The 19,228-nt window shown below is 50.6% G+C and overlaps 2 protein-coding genes across 2 annotated transcripts in view; both read right to left on the reverse strand.

The window, feature by feature from the left end:
- Nucleotides 1-910, reverse strand: part of IKBKB (inhibitor of nuclear factor kappa B kinase subunit beta) — a 131,938-nt gene extending 131,028 nt beyond the window's left edge. The window contains exon 1 of the mRNA XM_063931741.1: nucleotides 790-910. The gene's annotated coding sequence lies outside the window, so the exon portion shown is untranslated. The remainder of the gene's footprint in view (nucleotides 1-789) is intronic.
- VDAC3 (voltage dependent anion channel 3) overlaps nucleotides 1-19,228 on the reverse strand; it is a 524,928-nt gene that overhangs the window by 321,546 nt on the left and 184,154 nt on the right. The window lies entirely within an intron of this gene.

Here is a 19,228-nt window from a genome sequence, read left to right on the forward strand (position 1 = left end):
CAAAGGAAGCAAATATTGTATCCAGCACAATAGTCCGACTCCAACCTATGGTGCTAGACTACACAGTATACAAATGGGAGAAAGGTAATTGCATAACATAGCTGCATTGAGTACACACTCCGAAAGCACACTGCAGTGGACACCAGTACTACATGTAACATTTAGGGCGTTATTTACTAATAATGTGTGTACTACAGCAGCCATCTACTAACTTGATGTATATACACAGCACTGTTTGTAAATAATGCCCATCAGTTGGTTATGGGGGGGGGGGGGGATGTTGAGAGAAAGAGAGAGAGACAAGGGGAGAATTAGGAAGGGGGAGAAAGAAAGAAAGAAAGAAAGAAAGAAAGAAAGAAAGAAAGAAAGAAAGAAAGAAAGAAAGAAAGAAAGAAAGAAAGAAAGAAAGAATTAGGGAGGTGGAGAGAGAGCGAGTGACAGAAAGAGAGAGAGAGAGAGAGAGAAGGGAGAATTAGGGAGAGGGAGAAAGAAAGAAAGAAAGAAAGAAAGAAAGAAAGAAAGAAAGAAAGAAAGAAAGAAAGAAAGAAAGAAAGAAAGAAAGAAAGAAACAAGATAGATAAGGGGAGAAAGAAAGAAAGAAAGAAAGAAAGAAAGAAAGAAAGAAAGAAAGAAAGAAAGAAAGAAAGAAAGAAAGAAAGAAAGAAAGAAAGAAAGAAAGAAAGAAAGAAAGAAAGAAAGAAAAGGACTGGAGAGAGGTTGACACAAACAGCGCTACACAGCCACACAGAGCAGACTCAAGCAGTCAGACTCAAAGGGGGCTCTTCTTACCTGGCGGCTCATGTACAAGGCCCAGGCAGGGGGGTTCAGCAGCTGGGTACAGTCAGTGTGATGCTTTGTGAGATGTGTGTGTTTTGTGTACAGCACTTCCTCATTCCCAGCCCGGGCGTCACGTCACAAGTGGGCGTGGTCACATTTAAAGGAACAGTGATAGCGTGGCGCTAGGGGTCACCGTGACGTCATCTGTGTGAAATTACGGCAGCTCCTCAGTATTAGGTAATGCCTGACACGGTCCTCACCACAGCTCTGTCTTTAACACATTCTTTACATTTCCGAAAGCTTTGTGGTAGATAGATACAAATTAATGTATAAAGAATACGTTTTAAAGTGTATATAACTAACAGTGCTAATAAATAGAGTAATCGTTTTTAAATGTCTGTGGTTATTATTGTAAAATACAATACCTAGCAAAGAGATCTGAGGACTTTGATAATTTGAATACAGGAACACAGTTGATAGAATAACAGCGATATGTATTAAAAATATATAGGATACTTTGGGGTTGATGCAGATATGGTGGCTACAAAAAAATCAAAGTGCACAGAAGAATGGCGCACATACGCAGAGCAGTACTCCTACATTACTGCAGGTTATCATCAGTCTAAGGGTGGGATGTCCTAACCTTGAAAAAGCAGCAAAAACTCTGTAAATACAGTCTTCTGAGTTTTGACTGCATTCCCATATGTACCAAGCTTGGATCCGGTGGGTGACGCCATCTTTGGGTGTTATGGGCTTCTATTCGCATTTCCCCTTGAGAGGGATCTATTTGGATCAATGATGATCAATAAGGACAGCTCTTATAAGGAGACCTGTCCGTTGTAATTTTAATCACAATTCTGTAGCGGGGTACACTGGTATTCCACAGGGAATAACATCGGGATGTAGAGTTGGATCTTGATCCGAGGCACCAACAGGCTAAAGCTTTGACTGTTCCAAGGATGCCCTGCACCGCCTCCTCTATAACCCCGCCTCCAGGCACTGGGGCTCAGTTTGTAAGTTGGTGCCTGCAGTGCAGGCAGCTAACAGGGAGGGCAGCCCTGGAAAGAGCTTTTCTGAAGGAAGAAGACTTAAAGGGCAGCAGCACAGGCACTTAGAAGCGCTATATGTCAGTCTGACATATCGTGCTGCTACTCCCTCACCTCCCCCAGCGAGCGCTGTATACTCCCGTTCCCTGGTTGCCGGGTACTTGCAGCGGAGGCGCTCCGGCTTCGCCAGGCACACACTCGCCGCTGCTCTGCGGGATCGCGTGGCCGCAAGCTCAGGAAGGAGTTAAGAGGGTCCCCCAGACGGGACCCGCCGAAATCGCGATCTGGCGCTGTCTCCAGAGATGGACTGAGCCGCTGGCATGGACACTGTGGCCGTGCAGGGACCCCACTATATCCACCAGGGCAAGGGGCACAGGTCGGATTTACTAAAATCCGTTTGATATAGGCACCGCAGTACCCGGTGGTGAAGTCCAGCAGAGGGGATAAGGCTCTGACCTGTAGCCCCTCCCCCAGCCCCAGGCACCATTTACTGCAAATGTTCCCGCTCTGGAACTGCATATCTCTCTCTCTCCCTCACTCCCTGTCAGCGTTTGGGCGCCATTACACAGAGCTGCGCTGATCTGGGACTGCTAGGCATTGTCTCCTCTATAAAGCCACCTGTCTCATCAGCGCTGTGCATTTACAGGACACTTAAGTATTATACGTGTCGTTTAGATTTCAGTACAAGTACCCTGTGATATACATCCAGTATTTACTGTGCATTGTTATATCTGTATACATAACCCCCTCCCTACCTGCTTATCTGTTACCTGCTTGGCTGTTGTATAGCAAACCGAAGACAAATTCCTAGTATATGAAAGTATACCTGGCCAATAAAGCTGATTCTGATTCTGATACATAGCTTTACTTAGTATTGCTAGTCCAGTGCAGTTTTATTGTTGTTGTAATAATTTCCGCATTGTACATGTGACTGTGTGTGCCAATAGCTGCTGTGTGGTTCCTATTCCGTGTATCTCACACATATTGCTATCCCTATATTCTGTACCCTGAGGGGGGCTAAGTGCGTCAGGGTCCTATATATATATGTATAGAGAGAGAGAGTGAGTGTTTCACAGGATATACTACCTTGGTATTTTTCTCTGTGTATTTCTGTCACCATATACCACTTAAATGTTTGTGCTCTGCATTTGCAGTCACATTACATAGGGGTTTTTTGTCAGGTACTGTGTCTGGTTATATTGTACTGTTACACCCTAAGGCTACATTCACACATAATGGGGTAAATTTACTAACATTCGTAATTTTCCGTTTGAGGTCAAAGTTCAATCACGAATGACATCGAAAGTGTAAATATGCAACTTTTTGAATTTATTACGACTAATTTACTAAGCTGCCGTATTCTGCATTTTCGTTTTTTCCGATGTCGATGTCATTCGTTTTTTTAGGCAGTGTTTTACGTGAGTGACTTGTAAAACACTGCCGACTTTAATACAATGAATCTCGGCCGGATCTGAGAGATCCGTGCTGGGCTTCATTGTGCACCTTGTAAAAAAAAAAAAAATGTTTAAACTTAAAAAAAAAATTGCGTGGGGTCCCCCCTCCTAAGCAAAACCAGCCTCGGGCTCTTTGAGCCGGTCCTGGTTGCAAAAATGTGGGAAAAAAATTGACAGGGGTTCCCCCATATTTAAACAACCAGCACCGGGCTCTGCGCCTGGTCCTGGTTCCAAAAATATGGGGGACAAAAAGCGTAGGGGTCCCCCGTATTTTTGAAACCAGCACCGGGCTCCACTAGCTGGACAGATAATGCCACAGCCGGGGGTCACTTTTATACAGCGCCCTGCGGCCGTGGCATTAAATACCCAACTAGTCACCACTGGCCGGGGTACCCTGGAGGAGTGGGAACCCCTTCAATCAAGGGGTCCCCCCCCTCCAGCCACCCAAGGGCCAGGGGTGAAGCCCGAGGCTGTCCCCCCCATCCATGGGCTGCGGATGGGAGGCTGATAGCCTTTGTTGAAAGTGTTGAATATTGTTTTTAGTAGCAGTACTACAAGTCCCAGCAAGCCTCCCCCACAAGCTGGTACTTGGAGAACCACAAGTACCAGCATGCGGCGGAAAACCGGGCCCGCTGGTACCTGTAGTACTACTACTAAAAAAATACCCCAATAAAAACATAAGACACACACCTTGAAAATATAACTTTAATACATACATACACACCTCCATATACACATACTTACCTTATGTTCACACGAGGGTCGGTCCTCTTCTCCATGTAGAATCCATGGTGTACCTGTTGAAAAAATTATACTCACATACTCCAGTGTAGAAGCATCTTCTTCTTGTAATCCATTTGTAATCCACGTACTTGTCAAAATAAAAAAACGGACACCCGACCTCGAACTGAAAGGGGCCCCATGTTTTCACATGGGACCCCTTTCCCCGAATGCCAGAAACCCCCTCTGACTTATGTCTAAGTGGGTTTCTTCAGCCAATCAGGGAGCGCCACGTTGTGGCACCCTCCTGATCGGCTGTGTGCTCCTGTACTGTCTGACAGGCGGCACACGGCAGTGTTACAATGTAGCGCCTATGCGCTCCATTATAACCAATGGTGGGAACTTTGTGGTCAGCGGGTGACCGAAAGTAACCTCACCACTGACCACAAAGTTCCCACCATTGGTTACAATGGAGCGCATAGGCGCTACATTGTAACATTGCCGTGTGCTGCCTGTCATACAGTACAGGAGCACACAGCCAATCAGGAGGATGCCACAACGTGGCGCTCCCTGATTGGCTGAAGAAACCCACTTAGACATAAGTCAGAGGGGGTTTCTGTCATTCGGGGAAAGGGGTCCCATGTGAAAACATGGGGCCCCTTTCAGTGCGAGGTCGGTTGTCCGTTTTTTTATTTTGACAAGTACGTGGATTGCAAATGGATTACAAGCAGAAGAGCCTTCTACCCTGGATTTTGTGAGTATAAGTTTTTCAACAGGTACACCATGGATTCTACATGGAGAAGAGGACCGACCCTCGTGTGAACATAAGGTAAGTATGTGTATATGGTGGTGTGGATGTATGTATTAAAGTTATACTTTCAAGGTGTGTGTCTTATGTTTTTATTGGGGTATTTTTTTAGTAGTAGTACTACAGGTACCAGCGGGCCCGGTTTTCCGCCGCATGCTGGTACTTGTGGTTCTCCAAGTACCAGCTTGCGGGGGAGGCTTGCTGGGACTTGTAGTACTGCTACTAAAAACAATATTCAACACTTTCAACAAAGGCTATCAGCCTCCCATCCGCAGCCCATGGATGGGGGGACAGCCTCGGGCTTCACCCCTGGCCCTTGGGTGGCTGGAGGGGGGGGACCCCTTGATTGAAGGGGTTCCCACTCCTCCAGGGTACCCTGGCCAGGGGTGACTAGTTTGGTATTTAATGCCACGGCCGCAGGGCGCTGTATAAAAGTGACCCCCGGCTGTGGCATTATCTGTCCAGCTAGTGGAGCCCGGTGCTGGTTTCAAAAATACGGGGGACCCCTACGCTTTTTGTCCCCCGTATTTTTGGAACCAGGACCAGGCGCAGAGCCCGGTGCTGGTTGTTTAAATATGGGGGAACCCCTGTCAATTTTTTTCCCATATTTTTGCAACCAGGCCCGGCTCAAAGAGCCCGAGGCTGGTTTTGCTTAGGAGGGGGGACCCCACGCAATTTTTTTTCTAAAAATGAACACTTTCCCATCCCCTTCCCACTGATACACATGCACGGATCTCATGGATCCCTGCATGCCTATCCAAACACGGGATAAAAAAGCAGGTCTGTTTTTTTTTAGCACTTTTTTACGAATTGTATTTCTGCACGGCAGTGTTTGGCTATTGTCGGCAGTGTTTGTGATTTGCACTTTTTAGTAAATTCCCGATTTCTACCAAATTGCAGGCGTATTTGACCGATGGTGTATTGATTCGTGATTTTTTTCCTAGGACTTCCAAAATATTACGAATGCCCTCATCACTGCCGTGATTTTTGCTAAGTAAATTACCGAGATGACACTTTGAAGAAAAAACGGAATCTCGGTCAAAATCGGGACCTTAGTAAATATACCCCACTGTCTGCTACACAGGATGGGAGATCCGTGCTGATCCTGCGTCATGCAGTGCTGACGCAGCGGATGCACCTGAGGAAAATATTCCTACTGAGGGTCCAGATACCAGGGCTTCAGTACCCATCAGTCAGCCTGCTGCGCCGGTGGCACACCAAAACCCACCCTAGGCTGTTTTTTTCTAATTTGCTGACTACGCTAGAAACGAGACTTACGCCCCCTGTGGGACCTCCTGTGCCATTACAGCCACATATTGTCCCTGCAGTTCATCCGCCATGGGCAGATAATCTGTCAACTCAGTTACAGCAATTAAATCAGTCTTTGGTTAAACAAAAACCTAACCCTCACCCTCCTAGGACCAAAGGGTTAACTAAGCGGGCCATTACTTCCTCACAATCCACGTGTGTTACAGATACTTTATCCGATGAAGATGGCGTATACACTGATCCCTCAGACACTGATGCAGATGCTTCTGATGGGGAATCTATTTCACAGGTGGATGTTACTGACCTCTTGGAGGCTATCAAACTGATTCTTCAGATTTATGATGAATCTGAACCTCCAGATACGTCTAGGAAACCCAATAAGTTCAAACATCAGAAGGTCACTAAATTAGTTTTGTCCCATTCTGGCCATTCAGTTGACATACGTCAGGAATCCTGGGAGTATCCAGGAAGGAAATTCTTCCTGTCTAAGAAGATGCTAGCTCGCTATCCCCTCGCTGCACAGTTAGGTAAAAATTGGGAAACACCGCCGCCGGTGGACTCATGTCGCACGTCTGGTGGTGTCCTCTACTCTGCCTGTTACTACCGTCACTTCTCTGAAGGAACCGACGGATAAGTGTGTGGAGGGTTGCTTGAAGTCTATTTACACCCTTGCAGGTGCTGTGCATTGACCCACTATAGCGGCCTCTTGGGCTGTGAAGGCTATTGAAGCCTGGGTTCAAGCAGTTGAAGCGGAGCTACCTTCTAATTTTTCTGATAATGCTAGACAGTGTCTTTCATATATTATCACATCCTCTCATTATATACAGGAGGCGGCCTCTGATGCCGGTGTACTGGCGGCCAAAGCGTCTACTACGTCCATTTTGACCCGCCAGATTCTGTGGTTGCGGTCCTGGTCTGGGGATCTGCACTCTAAAAAGACCTTGGAGGTTATCCCCTTTAAGGGAGACATCCTGTTTGGGGAAGATCTGAACAAGATTGTTGCTGACTTAGCGTCTGCTAAAACTGCATGTTTGCTGAGTACTAATCCTTCGGTTCAGAAGGCTAAGGGTACCACCTTTCGTTCATTTCGACCTCCAAGTAAAGCAAAGGGTCAGGCGTACCCAAAACAGGCTCACACTTCCAAAACCTCTAAGCCCAAACCTAAACGTTCCTGGGCTGCCCGTCAGCCTGTTTCCAAACCAGACAAGCCTGCTGTATGATGGGGCGGGCCTCCCTCTGCGGGACCCCAGGGTGGGAGGCCGACTTCTACGGTTTGATCAGGTATGGTTACAGACCAGTTCAGACGCCTGGGTAAGGCAAGTCGTCACTCACGGATACGTCATCTCTTTCAAGAAGCATCCCCCTCGCCAGTTTTGCTTGACAAACATCCCTTCGGATCTGGTAAAAGCAAAAACTTTCCATCTGGTGGTACAATCCCTCCTGGAGACAGGAGTGATAGTGCCGGTGCCTCTGACTCAGAGAGGCAGGGGGTACTTTTCAACGCTGTTCCTAGTTCCGAAACCGAATGGTTTCTCCCGACCCAATCTCAAATCTCTGAACAAGTTTGTAAAGGTTTCCAAGTTCCTTATGGAAACCCTTCACTCTATTGTTCTGGCCTTGGAGCCCGTGGACTATATGGTTTCCCTGGACATACAGGGTGCTTACCTACATATACCTATTGCCATATCGCATCAGCAATACCTGCGGTTTGCTATTGGTAACCTACATTATCAATTCCAGGCCTTGCCTTTTGGACTGACCACGGCTCTTCACCAAGTTCATGGCGGTTATGACGGCTCTGCTCCACCGTCAGGGTATCAGGAACCTGCCGTATCTGGACAACTTGTTGATCCTGGCAAACTCCCCAGAGGTTCTCCTCCATCATCTGTGCCAAAGTCAGATTATTTTCTAATAAATATTTAAAATGCCAGCGCTAATATATGCTGCGGACGCCAGGCGCATCTTATTACCATATACGATAAAAGTGCACTGTACGTCGCAGACACTACATCCCTTAAGAGAAAACAAGTACACGCACACATTTGTCTTAGTTCCAAAGCTCATTGATGTATATATTTGATATTAAAAGGATATGCATACAATATATCACATGTACAGTATATATATGGTTACAACGTACATTTTCATAGGAAGAAATTGTTACAAAAGAATTCATACAGTCACGGCCAGCATACATTTACCATCTCCCTGTCTCCTGCTCACTACGCTCCATATCCTCCATCTTTAGCTCTCCCTCAATGCTCACAGCAGCAGAGTGCTGTACACTGTATATGTTGGGGGAGTATAGGTCTGGGACTGGTTCTTTTGTTATTGGTCCAGGAAAGGGAACTTTCTCATTCATGATGTGTTATTGGTCAGTTCATATGCAAGCAATGTCCAGCCTTGAAGAAGCAGGATGTCTTTTGTTCTCAGTTGAATTGTGGCTTCATATTCATACATTCAATCAAAACTAATTGTTGCAATGAGCTACAACTTAACCACAGGCATCAAATCAATCTACACATTCCTCTGATTACTTTGACACCAAGCATGACATGTCTATCTTGTTCTGCTCCAACAATACACATACATGACGTTATACTCCATTGTATAATTTAAAACCTTATACTGTCTGGTGCTTGACATGTTTAATTTATGTGCTGTATGAAATATGTGTTGAATATTTCTTTGTGGCATGTCTGTGTAAATGTGCATGTTACCATATATTGCTGTGCACGCTGTGCGTATTCGCAAGCATAGAGACTCATAATGTGTGGAGTTTGTATGTTTTCTCTATGTAATATTTTTGACTTCGACATCTGGAACTGACGGTGCGATTCCTGCAAGCCCACGGGTGGCTCATCGACTGGAAGAAATCATCCCTGATCCCTGCTCAGAGCATGGTGCACCTGGGAGCATTGTTGGACACACACAACCACCGGTTGTTCTTGTCCCGAGAGAAGGTCCTGAAGTTTCAGGACAGGATAAGATGCTTCCTTTCTCGTCTGCGAGTGTCGATACACTCGGTTATGCAAGTACTAGGCCTCATGGTGTCGTCTTTCGACATGGTAGAGTACGCTCAATTTCACTCTCGCCCTCTGCAGAAGGTAATCCTTGCCAAGTGGGACGGCCTGCCTCACCGGATCAGGCCTCACATGATTTCCTTGACTCCGGAAGTTCATCTGTCACAGACTGTGCTGCAACGCTCACCATCGTTACTAAGTGGACCCGGAATGGAGCCTGGAGGACGAGGACTGTGTCACTCGGCAGCTGCTGATCTTGGGGGAGGAGGCTGAGCATGCTCTTCACCAATCCCTTCTCCTCTCAGCTGCGCTCCTCAATGCCGGGCGTGACGTCAGATCATGCGTGCCCACACAGCGTTTGGCGTCTGACATGGGGAGCTGCAGCCACTGAAGAGCCGGGGAAGGTGATAAAAAAAGGATGGCGCAGGGACCCGTGCACCAGCGCCTGTCAACGCTGCACTCCTCACTCCAGTAGTCGGATTCACAGGAGCACACAACACCGCGGGGTAGTAACTTATTACAACCCCCCATCCCCCCCTTCCTGGTGGGCCTCTCACTTGCTCTCTCCATAGCGCTCCCATCTATATGCTGCCCAAGCCCTCCCCCCATGTTACTCTCACCTGCTCTCTCCCTAGCCCTCCCCCATGTTACTCTCACCTGCTCTCTCCCTAGCCCTCCCCCAATGTTACTCTCACCTGCTCTCTCCATAGCCCGCTCCCCATGTTACTCTCACCTGCTCTAACCCTAGCCCTCCCCCCATGTTACTATCACCTGTTCTCTCCCTAGCCCTACCTAATGTTACTCTCACCTGCGCTCTCTATAGCCCGCTCTCCATGTTACTCTCACCTGCTCTAACCCTAGCCCTCCCCCCATGTTACTCTCACCTGCTCTAACCCTAGCCCTCCCCCTGCATTCCTCTCACCTGCTCTCTCTCTAGCCCTCCTCATGTGTTCCTCTCACCTGCTCTCTCCTTAGCCCTCCCCCTGCGTTCCTCTCACCTGCTCTCTCCCTAGCCCTCCCCCATGTTATTCTCACCTGCTCTCTCCCTAGTCCTCCCCCCAAGTTACTGTCACCTGCTCTAACCCTATCCCCCCTGCGTTCCTCTCACCTGCTCTCTCCCTATCCCTCCCCCTGCGTTCTCTCACCTGCTCTCATCCTAGCCCACTCCCCGCGTTCCTCTCACCTGCTCTCTCCCTAGCCCCCCTGCGTTCCTCTCACCTGCTCTCTCCCTAGCCTTCCCCCTGTGTTCCTCTCACCTGCTCTCTCCCTAGCCCTCCTCCTGCATTCCACTCACCTGCTCTCTTCCTATCCCTCCCCCTGCGTTCTCTCACCTGCTCTCATCCTAGCCCACTCCCCGCGTTCCTCTCACCTGCTCTCTCCCTAGCCCCCCTGCGTTCCTCTCACCTGCTCTCTCCCTAGCCTTCCCCCTGTGTTCCTCTCACCTGCTCTCTCCCTAGCCCTCCCCCCCATGTTCCTCTCTCCTGCTCAAACCCTAGCCCTCCGCCTGCGTTCCTCTCACCTGTTCTCTCCCTAGCCCTCCCCAATGTTACTCTCACCTGCTCTCTCCATAGCCCGCTCCCCATGTTACTCTCACCTGCTCTAACCCTAACTCTCCCACCATGTTACTCTCACCTGCTCTAACCCTAGCCCCCCCCCCTGCATTCCTATCACCTGCTCTCTCTCTAGCCATCCTCATGTGTTCCTCTCACCTGCTCTCTCCTTAGCCCTCCCCCTGCATTCCTCTCACCTGCTCTCTCCCTAGCCATCCCCCTGTGTTACTCTCACCTGCTCTCTCCCTAGCCCACTCCCCGCGTTCCTCTCACCTGCTCTCCCTAGCCCCCCTGCGTTCCTCTCACCTGCTCTCTCCCTAGCCTTCCCCCTGTGTTCCTCTCACCTGCTCTCTCCCTAGCCCTCCCCACCATGTTCCTCTCACCTGCTCTAACCCTAGCCCTCCGCCTGCGTTCCTCTCACCTGTTCTCTCCCTAGCCCTCCCCAATGTTACTCTCACCTGCTCTCTCCATAGCCCGCTCCCCATGTTACTCTCACCTGCTCTAACCCTAGCCCTCCCCCTGCATTCATCTCACCTGCTCTCTCTCTAGCCCTCCTCATGTGTTCCTCTCACCTGCTCTCTCCTTAGCCCTCCCCCTGCATTCCTCTCACCTGCTCTCTCCCTAGCCATCCCCCTGTGTTACTCTCACCTGCTCTCTCCCTAGCCCTCCCCCATGTTACTCTCACCTGCTCTCTCCCTAGTCCTCCCCCCAAGTTACTTTCACCTGCTCTAACCCTATCCCCCCCTGCGTTCGTCTCACCTGCTCTCTCCCTAGCCCTCCCCCTGCGTTCTCTCACCTGCTCTCATCCTAGCTCACTCCCCGCGTACCTCTCACCTGCTCTCTCCCTAGCCCCCCCTGCGTTCCTCTCACCTGCTCTCTCCCTAGCCTTCCCCCTGTGTTCCTCTCACCTGCTCTCTCCCTAGCCCTCCCCCCCATGTTCCTCTCACCTGCTCTAACCCTAGCCCTCCGCCTGCGTTCCTCTCACCTGTTCTCTCCCTAGCCCTCCCCAATGTTACTCTCACCTGCTCTCTCCCTAGCCCTCCCCCATGTTACTCTCACCTGCTCTCTCCCTAGTCCTCCCCCCATGTTACTGTCACCTGCTCTAACCCTATCACCCCCTGCGTTCGTCTCACCTGCTCTCTCCCTAGCCCTCCCCCTGCGTTCTCTCACCTGCTCTCATCCTAGCCCACTCCCCGCGTTCCTCTCACCTGCTCTCTCCCTAGCCCCCCTGCGTTCCTCTCACCGGCTCTCTCCCTAGCCTTCCCCTTGTGTTCCTCTCACCTGCTCTCTCCCTAGCCCTCCCCCCATGTTCCTCTCACCTGCTCTAACCCTAGCCCTCCGCCTGCGTTCCTCTCACCTGCTCTCTCCCTAGCCCTCCCCAATGTTACTCTCACCTGCTCTCTCCCTAGCTCCTCCCCCATGTTATTCTCACCTGCTCTAACCCTAGCCTTCCCACTGCATTCCTCTCACCTGCTCTCTCCCTGTATTCCTCTCACCTGCTCTCACCCTAGCCCTGCCCCTGCTTTCCTTTCACCCGCTCTCTCCCTAGCCCTCCCCCTGTGTTCCTCTCACCTGCTCTCTCCCTAGCCTTCCCCCTGTGTTCCTCTCACCTGCTCACTCCCTAGCCCTCCCCCCATGATCCTCTCACCTGCTCTAACCCTAGCCCTCCGCCTGCGTTCCTCTCACCTGCTCTCTCCCTAGCCCTCCCCAATGTTACTCTCACCTGCTCTCTCCCTAGCTCCCCCCATGTTACTCTCACCTGCTCTAACCCTAGCCTTCCCACTGCATTCCTCTCACCTGCTCTCTCCCTGCATTCCTCTCACCTGCTCTCACCCTAGCCCTGCCCCTGCTTTCCTTTCACCTGCTCTCTCCCTAGCTCTCCCCCTGTGTTCCTCTCACCTGCTCTCTCCCTAGCCCTCCCCCTGAGTTCCTTTCACCTGCTCTCTCCCTAGCCTTCCCACTGCATTCCTCTTACCTGCTCTCTCCCTGCATTCTTCTCACCTGATCTCACCCTAGCCCTGCCCCTTCTTTCCTTTCACCTGCTCTCTCCCTAGCCCTCCCCCTGTGTTTCTCTCACCTGCTCTCTCCCTAGCCCTCCCCCCGAGTTCCTTTCACCTGCTCTCTCCCTAGCCCTCACCGCGTTCCTCTCACCTACTCTCTCCCTAGCCCTCCCCCCGCATTCCTCTCACCTACTCTCTCCCTAGCCCTACCCCCGCATTCCTCTCACCTGCTCTCTCCCTAGCCCTCCCCGAGTTCCTCTCACCTGCTCTCTCCCTAGCCCTCCCCCCACGTTCCTCTCACCTGCTCTCTCCCTAGCTCTCCCCGCGTTCCTCTTACCTGTTCTCTCCCTAGCCCTCCCCCCGCGTTCATCTCACCTGGTCTTACCCTAGCCCTCCACCTGCGTGTCCATCATCTGCTCTAACCCTATTTCTCCCCTCATGTTCCTCTCACCTACTCTCTCCCTAGCCCTCCCCCCGCGTTTCTCTCACCTGCTCTTACCCTAGCCCTCCCTCCACGTTCCTCTCACCTGCGTTCTCCCTAGCCCTGCCCCCGCATTCCTCTCACCTGCTCTAACCCTAGCTCTCTCCACGCGTTCCTCTCACCTGCTTTCTCCCTAGCTCTCCCCCAGTGTTCCACTCACCTTCTTTCTCCCTAGCTCTCCCCGAGCCTGCTCTTTCCTTAGCCCTCTCCCTGCGTTACTCTCACCTGCTCTCTCCCTAGCCCTCCCCCCATGTTACTCTCACCTGCTCTCTCCCTAGCCCTACCCCTGCATTACTCTCACCTGCTCTCTCCCTAGCCCTCCCCCAATGTTACTCTCACCTGCTCTCTCCATTGCCCGCTCCCCATGTTACTCTCACCTGCTCTAACCCTTGCCCTCCCCCATGTTACTCTCACCTGCTCTAACCCTAGCCCTCCCCCTGCATTCCTCTCATCTGCTCTCTCTCTAGCCCTCCTCATGTGTTCCTCTCACCTGCTCTCTCCTTAGCCCTCCCGCTGCGTTCCTCTCACCTGCTCTCTCCCTAGCCCTCCCCATGTTACTCTCACCTGCTCTCTCCCTAGTCCTCCCCCCAAGTTACTGTCACCTGCTCTAACCCTATCCCCCCTGCGTTCCTCTCACCTGCTCTCTCCCTAGCCCTCCCCCTGCGTTCCACTCACCTGCTCTCTTCCTATCCCTCCCCCTGCGTTCTCTCACCTGCTCTCATCCTAGCCCACTACCCGCGTTCCTCTCACCTGCTCTCTCCCTAGCCCCCCTGCGTTCCTCTCACCTGCTCTCTCCCTAGCCTTCCCCCTGTGTTCCTCTCACCTGCTCTCTCCCTAGCCCTCCCCCCATGTTCCTTTCACCTGCTCTAACCCTAGCCCTCCGCCTGAGTTCCTCTCACCTGTTCTCTCCCTAGCCCTCCCCAATGTTACTCTCACCTGCTCTCTCTATAGCCCGCTCCCCATGTTACTCTCACCTGCTCTAACCCTAGCCCTCCCCCATGTTACTCTCACCTGCTCTAACCCTAGCCCTCCCACTGCATTCCTCTCACCTGCTCTCTCTCTAGCCCTCCTCATGTGTTCCTCTCACCTGCTCTCTCCTTAGCCCTCCCCCTGCGTTCCTCTCACCTGCTCTCTCCCTAGCCATCCCCCTGTGTTACTCTCACCTGCTCTGTCCCTAGCCCTCCCCCATGTTACTCTCACCTGCTCTCTCCCTAGTACTCCCCCCAAGTTACTGTCACCTGCTCTAACCCTATCCCCCCCTGCGTTCCTCTCACCTGCTCTCTCCCTAGCCCTCCCCCTGCGTTCCACTCACCTGCTCTCTTCCTATCCCTCCCCCTGCGTTCTCTCACCTGCTCTCATCCTAGCCCACTCCCCGCGTTCCTCTCACCTGCTCTCTCCCTAGCCCTCCCCCCACGTTCCTCTCACCTGCTCTCTCCCTAGCCTTCCCCCTGTGTTCCTCTCACCTGCTCTCTCCCTAGCCCTCCCCCCATGTTCCTCTCACCTGCTCTAACCCTAGCCCTCCGCCTGCGTTCCTCTCTCCTGTTCTCTCACTAGCCCTCCCCAATGTTACTCTCACCTGCTCTCTCTATAGCCCGCTCCCCATGTTACTCTCACCTGCTCTAACCCTAGCCCTCCCCCCATGTTACTCTCACCTGCTCTAACCCTAGCCCTCCCCCTGCATTCCTCTCACCTGCTCTCTCTCTAGCCCTCCCCCTGCATTCCTCTCACCTGCTCTCTCTCTAGCCCTCCTCATGTGTTCCTCTCACCTGCTCTCTCCTTAGCCCTCCCCCTGCGTTCCTCTCACCTGCTCTCTCCCTAGCCATCCCCCTGTGTTACTCTCACCTGCTCTCTCCCTAGCCCTCCCCCATGTTACTCTCACCTGCTCTCTCCCTAGTCCTCCCCCCAAGTTACTGTCACCTGCTCTAACCCTATGCCCCCCTGCGTTCCTCTCACCTGCTCTCTTCATTTCCCTCCCCCTGCGTTCTCTCACCTGCTCTCATCCTAGCCCACTCCCCGCCTTCCTCTCACCTGCTCTCTCCCTAGCCCCCCTGCGTTCCTCTCACCTGCTCTCTCCCTAGCCTTCCCCCTGTGTTCCTCTCACCTGCTCTCTCTCTAGCCCTCCCCCCATGTTCCTCTCACCTGCTCTAACCCTAGCCCTCCGCCTGCGTTCCTCTCACCTGCTCTCTCCCTAGCCCTCCCCAATGTTACTCTCACCTGCTCTCTCCCTAGCTCCTCCCCCATGTTACTCTCACCTGCTCTAACCCTAGCCTTCCCACTGCATTCCTCTCACCTGCTCTCTCCCTGCATTCCTCTCACCTGCTCTCACCCTAGCCCTGCCCCTGCTTTCCTTTCACCTGCTCTCTCCCTAGCCCTCCCCCTGTGTTCCTCTCACCTGCTCTCTCCCTAGCCTTCCCCCTGGGTTCCTCTCACCTGCTCTCTCCCTAGCCCTCCCCCCATGTTCCTCTCACCTGCTCTAACCCTAGCCCTCCGCCTGCGTTCCTCTCACCTGCTCTCTCCCTAGCCCTCCCCAATGTTACTCTCACCTGCTCTCTCCCTAGCTCCCCCCCATGTTACTCTCACCTGCTCTAACCCTAGCCTTCCCACTGCATTCCTCTCACCTGCTCTCTCCCTGCATTCCTCTCCTGTTCTCACCCTAGCCCTGCCCCTGCTTTCCTTTCACCTGCTCTCTCCCTAGCCCTCCCCCTGTGTTCCTCTCACCTGCTCTCTCCCTAGCCCTCCCCCCGAGTTCCTTTCACCTGCTCTAACCCTAGCCTTCCCACTGCATTCCTCTCACCTGCTCTCTCCCTGCATTCTTCTCACCTGCTCTCACCCTAGCCCTGCCCCTGCTTTCCTTTCACCTGCTCTCTCCCTAGCCCTCCCCCCGAGTTCCTTTCACCTGCTCTCTCCCTAGCCCTCACCGTGTTCCTCTCACCTACTCTCTCCCTAGCCCTACCCCCGCATTCCTCTCACCTACTCTCTCCCTAGCCCTCCCCCCGCATTCCTCTCACCTGCTCTCTCCCTAGCCCTCCCCGAGTTCCTCTCACCTGCTCTCTCCCTATCCCTCTCCCCACGTTCCTCTCACCTGCTCTCTCCCTAGCCCTCCCCGCGTTCCTCTCACCTGTTCTCTCCCTAGCCCTCCCCCCGCGTTCATCTCACCTAGTCTTACCCTAGCCCTCCACCTGCGTGTCCATCACCTGCTCTAACCCTAGTTCTCCCCTCATGTTCCTCTCACCTACTCTCTCCCTAGCCCCCCCCCCCGCGTTTCTCTCACCTGCTCTTACCCTAGCCCTCCCTCCACGTTCCTCTCACATGTGTTCTCCCTAGCCCTGCCCCCGCATTCCTCTCACCTGCTCTAACCCTAGCCCTCCCCCTGCGTTTCTCTCACCTGATCTCTCCCTAGCCCTCCTTCCGCGTTCCTCTCACCTGCTCTAACCCTAGCTCTCTCCACGCGTTCCTCTCACCTGCTTTCTCCCTAGCTCTCCCCCAGTGTTCCACTCACCTTCTTTCTCCCTAGCTCTCCCCGAGCCTGCTCTTTCCTTAGTCCTCTCCCTGCGTGCCCCGAGCCTGCTCTAACCCTAGCTGTCCTCCCGTGTTCCTCTCACCTGCTTTCTCCCTAGCTCTCCCCCATTGTGCCACTCCCCTGCTGCAATGTGTAAAAAAGAGGGACTCTGCCTGCATAATGTATAGCAAGGGGGACGCTGCTTCTGTAATGTGTAAAAAAGGGAGATTCTGCCTGCCTAATTTGTAAAAAAGGTGGACTCTGCCTGCTGTTATTTGTAAAAAGGGCACTCTGCCTGCTGTAATGTGTAAAAAGGGAAACTCTGCTGCCATAATTTGTAAAAAGGGGAGTCTGCTGCTGTAATGTGTAAACATGAAACTCTGATTGCCATAATGTGTAAAAAGGGGGACTCTACCTGCTGTAATGCGTAGAAGGGAACTCTACCTGCTGTACTGTGTAAAAGAGTACTCTACCTGCCGTAATGTGTAAAAGGGAGCTCTGCCTGCCGTAATGTGTAAAAGGGAGCTCTGCCTGCCGTAATGTGTAAATGCAAGCCTGCGGCACGCACTAACCCTGTTTTGTGTATTGGGCGGGGGGGGCTCCGGGCTGTTTCTTGCACACGGCGCTAAAATGTCTAGTTACGGCACTGGGACAGACACAGGCACAACTCTGTCCATCACCACATAACTGAACCTAGGGATGACATATAAGCACTATTTACTTAATTTAATATTTTTTGGGATTTCTCAGTATAGCACAGAATAAACATATAAATTGTGCGCAATCAACAAATAAAGCAGCCCGTACTGTTGTTTACAGAGGTCTCTCAAACAGTAACCTCCAAATACAATCTGTGAAAAAGCAATTAAACTAAATACAATGGCGCTGAATTTGAACCATATATAAAGAGGAATGAATAATCACCCTTTCAAGTTTGTCCTCAATGTCAATCTGCTCTCATCTGGGAATAGTAATCCATACAATAAAGAGTTTTGTGTTCTTCTTTCACCTCTATTCAGAAGTGGAATCTAATAAAACAAGAAAAACTGTGCCCACTTTGCGTCAAAACTTAGTTTGAGGCAAGGTGTAGTGGATACACAGAAGGCAGATAATAGTGTAATACCGTAATGTGATAAAAAAAAATTTTTATTGCTAGATCATTACATTCACAATTAATCAGTGTATATAGGCATTTCACCATTCCATCACCAGGCAATTTCAGGATCCAAATGATCAATTTGAGGATGCTTTTCCTGGTTTTCACACAGACCTAATAAAAATAAGAACCTGTGCCCACTGTTCCTCTAACACTCACATAGAGTCATATATAGTGGATGCACAGAGAGAAAATAATGGTGCAATACCCTTTAAATAAAAAAGGATTTTTAATACAACACTGCACTCACAATATAAAAAATGAAAGGAAGCAAATAATACATCACTCCACACTGAGTCCTCTCTGGTCTAAAGGGAACATTTCCAGGGTTCCCACGATGAAAAGAAGGGAAATGACACAACCCGGGTAAAAGTGTCAGCCACTGGAGCTCTCCACAGTATGAACGTTCTGGACTCCAAATCACACGGTGCTTAACGCGTTTCGGATCCTCCTTGATCCTTCATCAGAAGCATGTGTCCCTTTTTATACCCTAGATTTAGTCACAAATGGTTACAATCTGTAATCAAATCTCGCGCCGCCGTGACCGGAACCGGAAGTCCTTGCGTTCCGGTATGCGTTCCACAGTCCTCATTTACGCTGAGATGTCTTCATACTGCATTCCACATTGGCCATTACCGGAACCGGAAGTTCTTGCGTTCCGGTATGCTTTCTACAGTCTTCGCGCATATCCGGAAATACCTCAATGCGGAAATAGTTCATGCTGCTTCCATATCAGCTTTACAAAGCTGGAAGAATGATTATAACTGCGTTCCACCCCATATTTATGGGTCGCAAACTTTTTATTCTTCATGGGGGATGATGAAATCCATTTTTTGGAGCATATCCAGAGGGCCCTCTGATTTATATGCCAATTTGTGGAAGTCCCAAAATGTTCATAAAAAATCCCCTGAAAAGTAAAAAAGAAAAGAGCAGCATCAATATTCTAAATAAATAGTATCGACCATTTCAGGTATATATAAAACTGTAAACATTTCGGGTATATAAGAAACACTAAAATACCTTATAAAAATACCTAATAAAATTGACCTAAGATAATAATTCATAAAAAAAACATTTACTTTAAAAAACAAGACAATTCGAAATCAGTGTTAAGACCATTTGGGGTAAGAGTTTTAAGAGAATGGATCCACTGCATTTCGGATTTTGAAAGGCGGGAATCCATATCTCTCGTTCTCCATTTTGGTAATATTTGTTGTATTCCACAGAATCTTTTAATATAACATTCTTTTGACTCATGTATATTTTTAAAATGTGCAGGTACCGAATGTGTTAGCAATCCCTTGCTTATGTTGTAAACATGTTCAGCTAAACGTACTTTCAAACTTCTTGTGGTCTTACCTATATAGTGTAGACCACAGGTACACTCTAACAAATAAATTATGTTCTTTGAGTGACATGTAATAAATTCTCGTATGGGATATACA

This window comes from Pseudophryne corroboree, chromosome 6 (assembly GCF_028390025.1).
Source record: "Pseudophryne corroboree isolate aPseCor3 chromosome 6, aPseCor3.hap2, whole genome shotgun sequence".
Classification (NCBI taxonomy): Eukaryota; Metazoa; Chordata; class Amphibia; order Anura; family Myobatrachidae; genus Pseudophryne; species Pseudophryne corroboree.